The sequence below is a fragment of the Phyllobates terribilis genome, unplaced genomic scaffold (genome assembly GCF_046119375.1).
Source record: "Phyllobates terribilis strain yellow unplaced genomic scaffold, ASM4611937v1 Scaffold_13__5_contigs__length_258822181, whole genome shotgun sequence".
NCBI classification, from domain to species: domain Eukaryota; kingdom Metazoa; phylum Chordata; class Amphibia; order Anura; family Dendrobatidae; genus Phyllobates; species Phyllobates terribilis.
In genome coordinates this window covers 92839316-92850505 of record NW_027362773.1, presented here as the reverse complement: position 1 = coordinate 92850505, position 11190 = coordinate 92839316, and positions in this window count along the sequence as shown.

Genomic DNA, 11190 nt, shown 5'->3' with positions numbered 1-11190 from the left:
TATTTCAGCTTGTAGCAGTGTGTGGGACTTGTTCTATTAGTCCATCTATACTGACCTCCATCAGGTTGCAAATTCAATATAATTTTTTTCTGCATCTAGCTCTGAAAAAATATTTCAGCGTCTAGCAGTGTGTGGGACTTGTTCTATTAGTCCATCTATACTGACCTCCATCAGGTTGAAAATTCAATATAATTTTTATCTGCATCTAACCCAGCCAATACTTTTTGCCTAATGCCACAGTTTGGCCACTCAGCTCTGCTCGGTTCCCATCCATTGTTTTTTTGTGCAAACAACTCCAGAGTTGTGAATTAGTTAACCACCAAAATGAGTGGAAAAAGGCCTGCTGCTGGTGGAAAGGGGAATAGGCGTGTTAGGAAGGGAAAAAAAGGTTGTGTCCGTGGGGTAGGTGTTAAAGCAACAGTAACATCTGCAGAAGAAAGACCATCTTCCAGCCAAACTAAAATGTCTACTTCTTTTAGCGGACAATGTGATAAGATCCCTTTCTTACGGCCACGCCAATCGCTACAAATTCCAGATGAGGCACAAAAACAGCATGTGCTTCAACGGATATCAAGTGCTCCTTTAAGTGGGCTCTCCTCCACCTCAACTTCAACATCACAAATACTCCAGTCCTCAGAGGTGTCACTTACTTCCTCACAGCTCCCAAGTCTCCAGCTGCCCGTCTGAGTATGGGGTAGAACAGATGGTTGAGTCTGCAGATCTGTTTACTCATACTATAGCCTGGGAATCAGAGGTCGGCTCCAAAGCTTCTGTGAATCCAGACGAGGAAATGATCTGCACTGATGCCCAGAATCTTTATGAGTCGGATCTAGGACCAGACGCAGAAGGTTCTGACCATAATGTAGACCCTCGTTCCCAAACTGTAACTCCTGTTAGTGGAGACAATGAGGAAGACGATGATGAGACTCAAATACCTGATTGGAGCGACAACTTTAGTTTTTTGTCAGGGCAGGAACAGGTTGGCTCTGAGGACGACGGGTGTGATAACACACAGGGTGATGATGATGAGGTTGGAGATCCCACTTACTGTCAACCCACAGTCAGCCAAGAGATGAGGTCAGCAGAGGAGGTGGAGGAGGATGCTAGTGACGACGAGGTCAGGTTGCGCCTTCTTGGACAGAGACGTAGTACTGGAAGCACGTCAACAACTGCATCCTCAAACACAACTCTGCCTCTGACCACAAGTCGTGGTGGCTCTTCAGGTCGCATGGGTGCTAAGCCTTGCATAGCCTTGGCATTTTTTCAGATCGATAAAGATGACCCAATTCGTGTTATCTGTAACATTTGTCAGCAAAAGCTAAGTAGAGGCCAAAAAATACATAGTTTGAGTACTTCATGCATGAACCGGCACATGGACATGAAGCATAAGTTGCAGTGGGAAGCTCACTGTGCTACAATGCAGCCTAGCCGGCCGGGCCTACCGCCGTCTGCCACATCTTGTGCATACGCGGCCTCTTCATCCTCTGTGACTGGGGGGACAGCAGTCACACCTGTTTTGGGACGCAGACCTGCCACCTCTTTACTCGCAACAGCCAGCGTGATTGGCAGGTCATTATTTTCTTTGGAGGTGGTAACACCAGCTGGTGTTGAGCGCTGTCCGACATCGATAGCACCACCTTTGGATCAAGGCAACCTAACATGTCCGCCTGCATCTTCCTCACAGACCGGCAGTTTGCCGGGGACACCCTTCTCAACCCCGTCTAAGCACAACAGTCAGCCCTCGGTCCCTCAGATGTGGGCAAGTAAAAGACCATTTCCTCCTAGCCATGAGAAAGCTAAGAGGTTGAATTTCACCATCTGCAAGCTCTTGGCTACAGAAATGCTTCCTTTCCGCCTGGTGGACACAGAGGATTTTCGAGACCTTATGTCCGTCGCAGTGCCCCAGTACCAGATGCCCAGTCGGCACTACTTCTCAAAGAAAGGTGTGCCTGCGCTCCACCAGCATGTCGCACACTACATCACCGCTTCTTTGAGAAACTCTGTGTGTGACAGGGTGCATTTCACCACAGACACTTGGACGAGTAGGCATGGACAGGGGCGTTACATGTCGCTGACTGGACACTAGGTAACTATGGTGATAGCAGGACAAGGGGCTGCTGTCCAAGTCTTGCCGTCCCCACGAGTTGTGCGTCAAACCTCTTTATCTCAAAGTTCCTCCACTGCTTCTGCCTCCCCAACCTCCTCTCGGTCCTCCACCTGCACCCAAAGCCTGTCTGGTCATGCCACAAGCTTTCTAACTGCGCAGAAGGGATCCTGCACACCTCCTTACTATGCTGGCAGCAGGGCTCAACGTCATCAGGCAGTTTTTACTTTGAAATGTCTGGGAAATGTGAGTCACACAGCTGAGGAGTTGTGGTCAGCTCTGGAGAATCAGTTTCATGAATGGTTGTCTCCACTGGACCTGAAACCAGGGAAGGCCGTGTGCGACAATGCTGCAAACCTGGGTGCGGCCCTTCGCCGGGGCAATGTCACACACGTGCCTTGTATGGCTCACGTGTTGAACCTGGTTGTCCAGCAATTTTTAGCCCACTATCCCGGACTAGATGGCCTTCTGCAGAGGGCACAGTCGCTGTGTGCTCACTTCCGCCGTTCGCATCCCACAGCTCAGTGACTTACATCTCTACAGAAGTCGTTGGGCCTGCCACTTCACCGGCTAAAATGCGATGTGCCTACCCGGTGGAATTCAACTCTGCACATGTTGCAGCGACTGTGGCAGCACCGACAAGCCCTGGTGCAATACGTTCTGACGTATAGCCTGGGCCAACGAGATCCAGAGGTGGGGCAAATCACGCTGGAGGAGTGGTCTCAGATCAGGGACCTATGCACCCTTCTGCACAGTTTTGAAATGGCGACGAAGATGTTTAATGTTGACGATGCCATTATCAGCATGACTATTCCGGTGATTTACATGCTGGAGCACATGTTAAACAGAATTCGGAGTGAGGTGGTGGCACAAGAGGAGGTGGAGGAAGTAGAGGAGGAGGAGTTGTATGCGGAAGGGCTAACATCTGCAAGGTCCAGACGGTCGGCAGCACCAAGGCGGCAGGCATGTGAGGGTGGGGGAGATGGTTTTACCAGGGCGCATGGTAGCAGCCAAACTAGTGATGAAGGTGCAGGAGCCCAGGAAGAAGTGGAGGACGAACTGATGGAAGACTCATCAGATGAGGGAGACCTTGATCACATTTTTGTTGTGCGAGGTTGGGGGGAGAGGACAGAGGAAGGAAGCATGATTGTTACCTCGCCACCAACACAACAGGGACTTGGTGCTCCTGGATGCGCAAGACACATGAGTGCATTCTTGCTGCACTACCAGCAACATGACCCTCGAATTGTGAGAATTAGAAATAATCCTGAATACTGGGTTGCCACACTGTTAGATCCCCGGTACAAAAGTAAATTTGCAGAAATTATTCCTGCCATAGAAAGGGATGCACGCATGCATGAGTATCAGCAGAGACTGTTGCAGAATCTTACATGTGCTTTTCCACAAAACACCAGTGGTGCACGTAGTGAATCTCACAGTTCAAACTTGCCAACCGGGGGACCGTCGAGTGTTCAGCACTCAAACCGTAACAGAAACACAGTATCTGCTGGTAACATCAATTTTGCGGAATCATTTCACCACTTTTTTAGCCCATCCTTTGCAAGGCCACAGGAGACAAGAAGTCTTACACATAGTCAATGCCTAGAGACGATGGTACAGGAGTATCTCCAAGTAAACACTGAAGCCATGACTGTGTCACTAGACCCTTGCTCTTTTTGGGCTTCCAATCTGGATAAATGGCCGGAGCTCGCCACTTACGCCTTGGAGATCTTGTCATGCCCTGCAGCCAGCGTTCTGTCTGAACGTGTGTTCAGCGCTGCTGGTGGTGTGCTGACAGATAAGCGCACGTGGCTCTCCACTGATAATGTAGACAGACTCACGTTCATAAAGATGAACAAATCATGGATCCGAAACGACTTTTCTACCCCTGTGTCATCCTGGGGAGAGTAAAAGCTTGATGATTTGTTAAAATCACCTCACCAACCGTTTTAAGCTTTAAAATGACTAATCATGTTTATCTGTATCTTGGCTGGAAAGTAATTTGGGCTTTGTAGCAGTGTGCAGTACTGATTCTATTAGGCCATCTATACTAAGCTCCACCAGATTTAAAATTACTAATCATGTTTATCTGTATCTTGGCTGGAAAATAATTTGGGCTTTGTAGCAGTGTGCAGTACTGATTCTATTAGGCCATCTATACTAAGCTGCACCAGATTTAAAATTACTAATCATGTTTATCTGTATCTTGGCTGGAAAATAATTTGGGCTTTGTAGCAGTGTGCAGTACTGATTCTATTAGGCCATCTATACTAAGCTCCACCAGATTTAAAATTACTAATCATGTTTATCTGTATCTTGGCTGGAAAATAATTTGGGCTTCGTAGCAGTGTGCAGTACTGATTCTATTAGGCCATCTATACTAAGCTCCACCAGATTTAAAATTACTAATCATGTTTATCTGTATCTTGGCTGGAAAATAATTTGGGCTTTGTAGCAGTGTGCAGTACTGATTCTATTAGGCCATCTATACTAAGCTCCACCAGCTTTCAAATTAATAATAATTTTTAGCTGCATCTAGCCCGGAAAATAATTTTGGGTCTCCTAGATGCGCAAGACACATGAGTGCCTTCTTGCTGCACTACCTGCAACATGACCCTCAGATTGTCAGAATTCGAAGTAACCCTGACTACTGGGTTGCCACACTCTTAGATCCCCCACACTCTTCGATCAACCTTTTGATTTTAATAAAGAACAAAAAATTGGTCATTTTTGAAATTATAAGCATTAGCAGGTTATTAGAAACTGAAATCAAACAGTTTTCAACTCAAAACTTTATTCTAGGTGATGTTACATTTGCACATAGGACCCCTTGTTCGAAAGGAGCTTTTGAACTGTCTCGTCCATTGAATTTGTCAGGTTTTGGATGGTTTATGCTTCAATTGTTTTGCATGAGGACAGAATACCCTCCCAGAGCTGTTGCTTAGATGTGAACTGCCTCCCGCCATCATAGACACTCCTTTTGATGATGCTCCAGAGGTTCTGAATGGGGTTGAGGTCAGGGGAGCATGGGGGTCACACCATAAGTTTGTCCCCTTTTATGCCCATATCAGCCAGAGATGCAGATGTGTTATGTGCAGCATGAGACGGTGCATTATCATGCATGAAAATGATCTTGCTGTGGAATACACGGTTCTTCTTCTTGAACCATGGCAGGAAGTGCTGTTTGAGAAACTCCACATACATTATGGAGTTCATCTTTACCCCTTCAGGGATCCTAAAGGGGCCAACAATCTCTCTCCCCATGATTCCAGCCCAAAACATTACTCCACCTCCTCCTTGTTGGCGCTGTAGCCGTGTTTGCGTGGGGTGTCCATCAACCAGCCATCCTCCACTCCATCCATCTGCACACATCGGTGAACAAAACAGTTTTGAAGTCAGTCTTCATGTATTGTTTGGCCCACTGGAGCCGTTTCTGCTTGTGTACAGTGGATAGTGGAGGTCGACAGGATGGCTTACGCACAGCTGCAAACCTCTGAAGGACTCTGCATCTTGTTGTTCGGGGGGTGTTGGAGGCACCAGCAGCTTCAAAAACTTGTCTGCTGCTATGACAAGGCTTTTTTGCCGCTGCTCTTTTAACCTGATGTAATTGCCTGTAGGAAAGAGTCCTCAATTTTCCCTTATCAGCACGCACACGTGTGTACTGTGAATCAGCTACATACTTCTTGATTGTGCGATGATCAGGATGAAGTGTCTTGGCAATGTTGATTGTAGTTATGCCTTGACCTAAACACTCCACAACTTGTTGCTTCTCAGCAGCCGACACATCCTTTTTCTTTCCCATTTTGGCAGAAAATGTAGGCTGCTTAATAATATGGGACAGCCTTCTTAAGTAGTCTTGCCTTTCATTGGACACACCTGCCAAACTAATTAGCACAGGTGTCTGCAATTGCTTACAGTGATATAAAGAGCCCTGACACACATCAGCATCAATGAGTTTAACTGACAAACAAACAAATTCTTCCCTTATCACTCCTAAACACGTTTTGCATAATAATTTGGAACACAGTGTACATGTGCTTTTCCACAAAACACCAGTGGTTCACGTAGTGAATCTTACAGTTCTAACTTTCCAACCGTGGTCTGTATGGAGTTGTTCAATAAAGGGCCCAAAATTAAGATAACAAAGACGGGAGAGGTCTCTATGAATAGGAATTCCTAAGTATTTGATACCCTGTGAGGGCCAGGCAAAGGGAAAGTTGGACTGGATGGAATCCTGTATGGATTTGGGGATGGAGACATCGAGGGCCTCAGACTTCGCTGCATTGATTTTAAAATTTGACCATGTAACAAAGTTATCTATTTCAGCCATAACAGCAGGGATGGATATACGTGATTGAGTGATATATACTAGGACATCATCAGCAAATGCAGAGCACTTGTACTCGGTGCCTCCCACCTCAATCCACCTAATATTGGGGTTATGGTGAATTGATGAGAGCAGGTGCTCAGTCACTAGGATGTATAAGAGAGGGGACAGAGGACATCCCTGCCTTGTCCCACTGGTGATTATGAAAGGTGATGAAAATGTTCTGACGCGCCCCCTGGGCCTTGGGACACCCAGAGCCGGACCCTTTTTGGTGGATGCTGGTGGTTGTAGTCTCCTTGGCGGCGACCCGGTTCCGTGGCTGAGGGCGGTCAAACCAGTGGCGGAACTATTTATGTGGTTTTGATGTTTAAATGTCCGACTACGCCATCCGTGGATTGCGGTCAGAGTGAACCGCCTCTGCAGGGCAGACCGCTGAGGCTGGTGTTGTGGGTGCTGCAGAGCGTAGTATAACTCCCCACGGGAGGAGTATAGCCTCAGGGCAGTGTATGCGGAGGATGGGGGTGATGGTGCAGGGCAGCAGCAGTAACGACACGGAGTCAGTGATGCAGTCCAGGGCCTTTACTCACAGTTCTTATTATCCAGACCACTTCTGCAGGTAACGGCTGCCCACGTCGTACTGTGCTCACCAGGTGAGGGGCTCAGACAACTCCCAGATAACTTTGGAGCGCTTCACAGGACCCCCTTTGTGTGTCCTTTGTCTGGCCTTTCTTACCAATGCTTCTGTCCGGCTGCCTCGGGCCTCCTCTTGGTAAACTTGGCGCCAGTTTCCCTGACCCTATGTGGTGCCTTCCTAGCGGGTGTAGCGAGGGGCTGCGCCACATAAAATGTCACAGCCTCCGGTTTCTAGCTGAGGGTCGTTTCCCACCTCCACTAGTTTCGGGGACCGGTCTCCCCCTTTGGCCTGACCCCTCCATGCAGGTGGATTCGGGCGTGCGGTGGCGACTCGCCCGTCCGCACCCCTGGGATCCCTTCGTTCCTCGTTCCTGGAGCCTTCTCCGCTCCTCTTCCTTCCTTCTCCCTCTTCCAGGCCTGGGCCTCTGTTACTAGGCCCGCCTCCGGAGCAGAGCTCATGCAGAGCCCCTGCTCTCTGTCACTTCTGCTCAGACTTCTCTGCACTGAACTAAGATGGTGCCCACCTTTTATACTCCCTTCTCAATGCACCCAGGAACTGCTTCCTCCCTGCTCCTGCACTACAGGGTTCCCCTTCCTCGGTGTTCCCTCCCCCCACTCCAGCCAGGGACAGGGACTGTCGTGCCCATCTCAGGGGCATATTGGTCGCCCTGCCCCACGGCAATGTGGTGTAATGCATGCAGGTGTCGGGGTCCTGATCCACACTCCATCCTTACCTGAGAGTGAGATATCACACCTCTGGGTGAGGTGCAATACCTCTGTAGCAACCGAGCCCTCGGGGTGCTACAGTTCCATTTATCTTCAGCCTAGGTGACGTATTGCGATTCAGGGCCGTGATTTTGGCTATAAAAGGGTCCCCTAGACCCCTACCCCAAGCTTTTTAAGAGAATAATATATGGCGTGCCAGGAGACTCTATGGAATGCTTTCTCAGCATCCAACGAGAGTATCTAATTACAAATTTTTAACTGCATCTAGCCCAGGAAATACTTTGTGCCTAGTAGCAGTGTCTGCTAGTCAGCGGATTATCCCAGCTGTTAAGCAAGCTACACCACCTGTAGTTTGGACACTTCATTTTTTCAAAGAAAATGCTTCGGGACCCCGGGATACTCAGTGAAGAGCATCAGGAGGCACCCCAAGGCATAGGGGCTGGGACTGGCGGTAGGACGCCTTGCGGTGGACCGCCGAGCTCGATCCTTATAAAAGCTTTTTAACTGCAGCAGCTTTAGTGGACGCTACTGGAGCTGGAATTACGCGGCTGCTGGCATGAGACTTGCCCTCCAATAGATCCTTGTAAAAGGATTTAAAGTGTATTCATTCAAATTAGAGAGACAATTTAAATTAAAAAGCTTAGACCTGCCTCCACCACAGGGGGGCTCCCTCGACCCACCAGCGGACAGGCACCAGTATTGGGAGAGGGGGGCTGGCCGTCAGGGTCCACCGCAGCTCTGGCACAAACCCGGCGACACGGAGGTCGCACGGGCAGGAACGGACTGGCCGTGTCGGCTTTGCACTTTTTCGGTTTTAGAAGGGCATGACATGCCTATATCTGTGTCTCCCCCTCCTTTTACTCCTCCACCTCTTTTCTTTTCTCATGACTATATGTACTTGTCACTTTTCCATGTGTTAGTTGTGTCTTCTGAGCAGTTTGTCAGGTTTTGGACACCTTTGAAGGTGTTTTCTATGTGTTTCTATGTGTTTTTGTTTGCCTGCCATTGGTTTTAATGGTGTTCGAAGGTGTTCGACGAACAGTTCGGCGAACATACGGGTGTTCGACGAACCGAACTCGAACACTACGGGGGTGGCTCAACACTAGTGGTAATCTAACCTCGTCTTCCCCATAATTGAGAAGACGAACGGGCACCCTCCCATTGCGTACATCCACTACCCCTCTGGCAGTTAAGAGTGTAGGTCTGTGCTCTGAGCTAAGGGGTTCTACTACCGCCTGGTAGCTCTGTCCTTTAAGACCTATTGCTGCTCTACACCAGATAAGCATTTCACTCATTGGGGGAATCACAATGGGTATGGGGTCTGTTACCCGCACATTACCAATCTCACCACCGGATAGCTTTACTTGCTGCTGGTACATCAGGGCTCGGATCTCCTTCTGCAGCACCCTCCTCTGCCCTGGTCTGGCGGTGTCAGCTATCTGTTGGAACAAGAACACAACTTCTCCCAAACAGTTACCAACAATGTTAGTGCCAAGTACCATATACAAATTGGTATCATCAGGATTAGTCTCTACTACAATTAGTCCCTAGTCCTTCAATTCCACTCTCCCCACCTTCACTGCCACCTCCTTAACCCCAAGTAGGTTAAGGGGGAGGCCGTTTGAGCCATAAACGGAAAGATTTGGAGCAAGCGGGCGTAGATCGTCCATGGACCAGAAGCTTCTGTAGAGGACGTCAGGCATGATGGTTACCTGAGATCCTGTGTCTAGCAGAGCATGTGTCGGGATGCCGTCCAGCACAATGGACAGGAAAGGTCTTCCTCCCACGAACCTGCTGTACCAGTCTGATGGGCCTGGGGAGTTTACTCCTGGGTGTCGGCCCTCGGCCCCAGGGTTTTCTCATTTAAAGGACAGCTCTGGATGGTATGGCCGGACTTGTGGCAGTGGTAGCAGACAGGGTCCCTCGGTGGACGGCGTTGGTTGCTGGTCCTCCCAGAGGGTGGCGTTGTCCTCCTCCTCCTTCTCATCCAGGGGACATCCTCAGGACTGTCGGCTAGCAGGATCCTTCCTTCTTCCTCGGGCTCCGTCCTCAGCTGCAGGGCACTCAGCGCAGTGGTCAGTGTTTTGCTCAACTGACGCACCTCGGAGCGCAGGCTGTCCAGCTCACTAGGGGACATTGCTTGCACCTTGGCTTCAGCGGCCACTGGGGAAAGGGTGGACGCTGCAGGCACTGGGGTGGCCCCACCCTGGTAACATTGGATAGCAGTTGTTTCCAGGGGCTGCAGTCCTTTTATAGCCATGTCCTTAAGGGTGTCAAAGGTGGCATCTGGATGATCCAGGGACCACCAACGCACAGTCCTGCTGTCCTCTTGGAATCTCAGTCCCCGGATAAACTGTTCCTTCAGCATTTTATTTTCATCGTTGATTCTGGTTGGACTAACCTGTTTCAGAGCCCGCAGGGCCCCTTGCAAACGCCAGGCATAGTCCCGAACACTGTCCTCCGGTTGCTGAGAGCAGTTATAGAACCTCATCCGGAGGTCTCTCTCAGTACGATTCTCAAACACAGTCTGTAACTTTTTAAAGATTGCGGACACTGACTCCTGGTCTGCGGCCGACCAGGTTTCTACTTCTCGCTCTGCAGCACCAGTCAATTGTCCTAATACAACAGCGGTTCTTTGCTTGCCTGTCATAGAGTACATGTCCAGAATACCGCATATTTTCCATTTAAATCCAGACAGGGTATCTGGTTTGCCGCTGTACTGGGGGAGCCACTTCGCTCCAGGGATGTACGGTAGGGCCATGGGTATGACAGGGGTTACAGGCGCTGCTGGTGGAGCGGCCGCTTTGGCCTGCTCGGCGCCGAGCGCGGGTTGAACATCAGGGCCATTAACCGGTATCCCGGCGTTGTGCTGCTCCTCGGACATTCTGGCGCCCCCCTAGCGAACCGTGGCCTACCTTCTTTTCTTTTCTTCCGGTAGGCCGCAGCTCCGCAGGTGACGGTCTTCTTCAGGACCTTGCGTCGCTTGCGTCCTACGTCAGAGCGTTCAGTGACGCTCCTTCCAGGACCTGGCGCTTCCTGGTTTGACGTCGAGGTGTGGGGCGTGTCCGGGGCTTTGCGCGCTTTTGCAGGTACGCCCCTCAGTTTCCCACGGTTACGCCCGTCTTCTCACTTGGCGGCCCAACAATGGCTGCAATCTTCGCCACAGTTAAAATACACAGATTTTTGATTAAAGGCGCACAGTACCCGGTGGCACCGGGCATAACACTCCGTCGTTGCAGTGGGCACAGAATCCTGTTCGTGACGCCAGGAAAGAGAACTGTGTAGCCCAGGGGATGGGCAGGACTCGGCACCCGGGCCTCGTTGTTAGTTTTGGGGGGATGTCGCGGTAGTCTGCTCCCGGACCCGTACCCTGGGCCTCTCTTTTAAAAGGGTGGAAAAT